Raw genomic sequence first — 6,586 nt, 5'->3', positions numbered from 1 at the left:
CGAAGTATGGCAAGCCCGCTTTATTCATAACCATGACATAGGCAGATATTGTAAACAATTTACATCACTGGCAAAAAGTTGAAAACAGACCTGACTTGGTAGCCAGAGTTTTTAATATTAAGCTGAATGCTCTTTTAAATGATATCTGTAAATTCCATTTATTTGGCAAAGTAATAGCTAAAATTCATGTCATTGAATTTCAGAAACGCAGACTGCCTCATGCTCACATATTATTGATATTAGAGAGTGAGCCCAAATTATGTTCCTCAAATTAATTCCCTTTCAATGTGCATGAATTTTGTGCACCGGGCTACTAGTATAGATTATAAAACTTCATTGTACATTCATTAAATCAAATATTAGACAGTCTATAATACTTGATACAGTGAAGTATGTGGAACACAGAAATATGCAAGCACTGCCACTGGTTAGGTAAGTAGCTATTTTGGAATTTTTTTGAAGTAAGATAGTGAAATTAAAGGTACATGAATTTTTTAATTATTGTTGTTTAAGAGCACTTTCTAAATAATGACATCTTACACATGCTCTGAGGATGAATAAGAGAACTGGTCCAGAGTTTGGAAGTCCAGTTAGAAGTTTTGAAGCAGTCCACATAAGAGAACCTTGGGCCAGCAGAGAATTACAATGAATTTGGAGAAGGGTTATTTATGTTAGCTATCAGAATCAACAGACATTTAGAAGATTGGAAACAAACGGTGATTGATGGCTTATGCAAGATTAAAATAAATTCCCCACCATAAATTTTGAAAATCATGTTTCTACATCCATATATTTCCATACCTATAACAATATGTACAAACAGATTAGGGAAACAGGAAGTAATAGATAACTACTAGTTAAAAATCCATTGATTTCATAGTTCTTTAAGGAATTCAGAAGTTATATTTTAATATGAACCACCTGAATGATTATCAATAGTCTCAACTTCATTTTCCATGTCTGTAAGAAATCTTGGAGTGTTTTCAATTTATTTAATTGATTTTACAAAATAAATTTAGAGAAGGGAATGACATTTTATGTGTGGTTCCTTCATCTGTATTATGGGGGTGTTTGGAATTAGGCAACACATAATCTAATTTTAATTATAAGTGTATTTGAACAAATACAGAATACTCTTAATCAACATAGTAGCTGAATTTTTATAGAACTTTTCTTTTTCCAGGTACCAACATCGCTATATTTTTAGGTAAGGCAGCTGTTACTTGACTATTTTTCAGTGGCTAAGGAACATAATTCCCCTAGAGTAAATCAATGAACAATGGTCTCAGAGAGCCAGTAAGTGGTAGGTCTTAGAACTAGAATTTAGTTTTAAAAGCTACTATAAAGCATCTGTTCCCCTAACTTATATATATAATAATGTTAACAGTACACATCTTTCCTGTAGGGCCACAACTAACTTTCCTAAAGGTTTTGAAAATATGCATGTACATACACACACATATATAGGTATATATACCTATATATGTATATATAGGTGTATATACATACATATATGTGTGTGTATTGTTCTTTTATGAATAAATGAATGCATATATTTCATTTTTCATATGAATAAAAAAGGTCATATATTAGGCCTTGGCCAATAAGATGTGTCATTTTGCGATGCATTCACATATAGCAGTTGTTATTATATTTCATGTTTAAAACATAATTTCATTTTAATGTGTTTTAATAAAACTGCTATTGCAAGATACCAAATTTTCTTGAACAACAGCTAATTAAACATATGTATAATATAGTATTCAGTTTCTAGTGTATTTATTTCTGAATCCCTTGGAGCCTCTAATTTCATTTCTTAAGACATAATTTTTTCATCATACATGGAAATTTTATTTGATGCAGCAAAGTGTGTCTTTACTACAGTTACTGTTTTCGCATTGGTGATTCTGGTCTAGTATCATGGAGCCTGCGATTGTTTCTGTCCCTCTGAGTAAATAAGGAAAGCACTCCATCTCAAGAAAACTCATAAACCTGACTCCTTTTAAAGTGAGCTCATCCTATAAATCTCTTCTAGTCCATTGCAATTTTCTACACTGTTCTTTTACATTGATAACAGTACACCCTCAACATGAGGGGGAGGGCAGAAATTGCAATGTGTACTTCTAAGAAAGGGTGTTTCTGAGAAATTTAGTTCTAAATTTGTATTCACCTCATATTATTCAAAACATAAATGCCATGAGAAGTATCATTTCTATCATTACAAGCACATGGGAGAGTCCTTAATAAAGTCGAAGTAACTACAGGAAATGCTTTGTCCTCTATGGTTTTGCTAGAGGAAAAATGCTTTAAACTGTTTCCTCCATCCTTATATTTAGGTTAAATAACAGTTAAATAGATTTTACAGGCTATGAGCTGCAACAATCCCTTTGAAGGAAAGCTGGTTATGAACTCAATCTATACTGGAGGCGAGCTGTGACTCACATGGATTAGTGATCCCAGGAAAACAACCCAGGCTCAACTGGTGCAGACACTTCCAACATTAGTGTGCTAATGAGATCAACTCTATTGTCTTTGGGCATATGGATTTGGATTTTCAATTATAATGACAATAGGAAAGAAATTATTGGGTCCGGTTGACCCCGAAATCTATAGTCATTGCTGAAGCCATTGCTCAAACTGATTATAAGAAAAAAATGGATAGTCCCTTCTGGGGATCCTAAGGCATTGCAGTTAGTGATTTAAAAGACATGTGCAACCTACCCAAGACATAGGATAGATTCTCAAAGATGTCTAATAGAAGTTGGTGCTACAATCTATCTGAAATGAGTATAGGAATTATTCCCAGAACAGATAACTTACTCTCAGGCAAGTCTCTGCAACTTGATTTCTTCCCTTTAAAACTGAAATATGAATCTTCAGTAAGACTTATTTTACATTTATTTATTGCAACTTAAGAGGTAGAAATTCTAATACTATTTAAAAGTTAACCTGAGAATATTACTCAAACATTTAATTAATGTATTATTGAATAAATTAATTAATTAAAAACGAATGAATGAATTAATGTGTGTGTGTGTGTGTGTGTGTGTGTGTGTGTGTGTGTTTGAGGGATAATGTGTATATGTGTGTTTGTAAGAGAGTTAACCTGCATCTTTGGATATCCACTCTTTGGAGTCCTACATATTCTATTTAAATTATGTTTCTAAATCTATTTCAATTAAATGATGTCTCCGAAATATAAGAATATAAATGTATAGATATATAGACATATATTGCCATTTGTATATATCTATCTATATATATTTAATTTTTGTAGCACTAGCACTTGGAATTGTTTGTTCTAAATTTCAGAAACTGCAAAATGTTGATCAGGATTAATAAATTATATCCAATTATAGTATGTATGTACTAGAGGCCGGGTGCACAAAATTCATGCATGGGGGGGGGTGGTCCCTCAGCCTGGCCTGCATCCTCTCCAATCTGGGACCCCTTAGGGGATGTCTGACCCCTCGGGGGATGCCCACAGGGATCAGGCCTAAACCAGCAGTTGGACATCCCTCTCGCAATCCGGGACCACTGTCTCCTAACCACTCACTTGCCTGATCGCCCCTAACCCCTCTGCCTGCCTGCCTAAGCATCCCTAACTGCTCTCCTCTGACAGCCTGATCACCCCTAACTGCCCTCCCCTGCTGGCCGGATTGCCCCTAATCGCCTCTGCCTTGGCCTCCACCACTGTGTCTTTGTCCAGAAGAAGGACTGTACAACTGGAAGATGTCTGGTCAACCTGGTCTAATTAGCATATTACCCTTTTATTAGTATAGATATTTTGAAACATTCCTTTTACATGAAAAGTTTTGGTAAAGAATGCAGTTCTTACTTACAGACTTTGTGATCGCCTTGATTTAGCAAGTTTACAGTGCTTGAATGAAACACTCACATCATCTACAAAAGAAGTAGGAAAGGCTGCTCTGGAAAAACAGATAGAAGAAATAAATGAGCAAATCATAGGCCCAAAATTACAAAGAAATGACCAGTCTTAGAAACTTTCAGAGTTTGGACTATTAGTAAACTCAGTTTTTTTCAGTAATGTCTTTAATTACAGATTTATCCAATTTGAATATTTTACTATTTATACCAAGCACTAGAAATACGGTATCTACCAGTTCTAAATAACACCTTTTTCCCTTCCTAGGAACTGGTCAAGATGGTAAAAGCAAAGAAAGCTGCTCAAGAGCAAGTACTAAATGCAAGTAGAACCAAGAGATGACTTAATACCGTCTTTGTTGTGTGTGCATTTTTATAATAAAACTGAAAGTACTTTCCAAGTTTTCATTCTTATAATTGTACTTATGGAGATAATTTGCAAGTGTGCTGTTCCAACATAGTGTCTCCAGAGAGCTACCATTCATTGTGGTAGCTTTGTCCGTTGAAAGTTTGATGCAGTATTTCATTCAAATTTCCAAGTACGTATGTTCATTTTTATGTTTTCCTTTGGGTACTGATAGTTTAAAACTTGCCAGTCTCTATTAGTTTTATAAATATGTATGTTCAAAATAAAGACTTAAAAGGATTGAGGCAAATTCCAACCAGATGTGAGGTCACTGCCTCTGAGTGCCATTGACTCTTTGTAAGTCACCTCCTGGAGCAATAAATTTTATCACATCTCTTTATTTTAGATATAAAATTTACACATTAAAAATTTTGCTTGATAGTCTGATAATCTTTTCACTGATTTTCAAAATTTTTAAAGTATACAACTAAATTGTTCTTTTGTATTGAAAAAAAAACATGAAGATTTAAATAAAATCAATTAGCGATACCAAAAATATTTGGAGAGTATAGCTAGTGTGGAATGGACAGTTACCCAGCAATAAATGATTGGCAAATGTTTTCTGAGTCCTTATACTTTAGGTACTCAGAGGATCTGACTTTCATTGTCCATTTTAGCAAGTATCACAAATATATTTCAATTGTCATATAATCTCACCATCAATGTCCATTGTCAAAAACATATTTCTTTGCTCCAGAAAATTTAATTCTATATTTCTTTTAAAAGCATATTCTTCCCACAGTCTGTTCTATTCCTCTATATCTCTGATCTATGTTATGGAATTCAGAGGGAAGGCGGGGGAAGGTGGGTGGGTGGCAAGTGACCAACTAAAAACTAAAGAATCATTACCTAAACAATATCTATTATTCAAAAGGTGTGACCTAAATAATAAGTATATAATGTATTTTATAATTATTTTATCCTTTCCCCCCCAAAATTAAAGGCCTTAATCTATAATTTGCAAATATGATGAGATGGGATAGGTTTCTCTGGACAAGCTTCTGCATAGCTCAGTTACCATGCCAACGGACACATTCATTTTTGACATAATATGGAAGAGTGGGTGTGATTTGGCAATCTAAAATGTGATAATTAAAGAAGCACTAGGGACTCAATTTTATATTTATTAATTTAAAAATTAAAGATGTAATAAATAGATTTTATCTCAATGGTTAGAGGGTGCGACTTCCTTGGGAAGTTTTAAAGTTATATTCCTAAACTGTGTTTAGGTAAAGAAAGCCAGGAAGATCATGGTTCATTGCCCTCAAAGTATATATTTTGTAATTTATATTATTTTTTATTTCCTCATTCCCACTAGTCATCTATTAAAAAGAATAAAGTATGGCCCAGCCAGAGTAGCTCATCGGTTGAAAGTCTACCTATGAACCAGGAGGTCATGGTTGGATTCCCAGATAGGGCACATGCCCGGGTTTCAGTCTTGATCCCCAGTAAGGGGCATGCAGGAGGCAACCAATCAATGATCCTCTCTCATCACTGATGTTTCTATCTCTCCCTCTCCCTTCCTCTCTGAAATCAACAAAGATCTGTGTAATTTTAAAAGAATAAAGTATGGAAGCAAAAATTCTAACAAAATATGAGTTTTCTGTAAATATTTCTCAGTATTTCCAGCAGAACTAGACCAACTTGCTTCCTGGGTGCACCCCTTGGTCCTTTGTTTTTCCTAAGAATGAAAGGTGCATATCATTTTCTCTTCATGCTTGTGTATAAGGCTTTGATGCTTATTTTATTTTGATTGAATATTCATAAAATAATCCAAGGACTGGAGAGTAAGCCAGGAAAAATCCACATGCAAAATGTTTCAGATATTGCTAGCAGGTCTTTGCACATTGTAGGAGAACCACGTGCATTGTTCTCTCTGATTGACTCACTGACTAAATAACCAGGTGATTAAACTTATAGTTCCAGTTGAGTGTGTCTCTTTCCCCCCTGGGTTAAGTGATCATAACTAATTACATAACTAATTACATAACTCAGGGGAGAAATATGGTCTCAAATTTCTTAGCCCTATATAAGTATATATGACATTTTCAGGTGACAAACAAGGTGGAGACTGCTGGTGGCATAGAGATATGATAAGCAACTGTAATCAGTGTGTTTGTACATCAATAGCAATGCTGTAACTATCACAGCAAGCTGAGCTGTAAAGTACAATCCATTTGGGGATTGATTGTCCATTGTCTATAATGAGTTTGTTTGGGGAAAGCAATTTTTCTTCTGTTAGTTTTCATCTTAAAGTTATGTATCCCTAGCTTCAAAGGGTGTACTTGAGAGGCA

The sequence above is a fragment of the Myotis davidii genome, unplaced genomic scaffold, assembly GCF_000327345.1.
Source record: "Myotis davidii unplaced genomic scaffold, ASM32734v1 scaffold10, whole genome shotgun sequence".
Taxonomy (NCBI): domain Eukaryota; kingdom Metazoa; phylum Chordata; class Mammalia; order Chiroptera; family Vespertilionidae; genus Myotis; species Myotis davidii.
Note: the sequence above shows the minus strand (reverse complement) of the source record.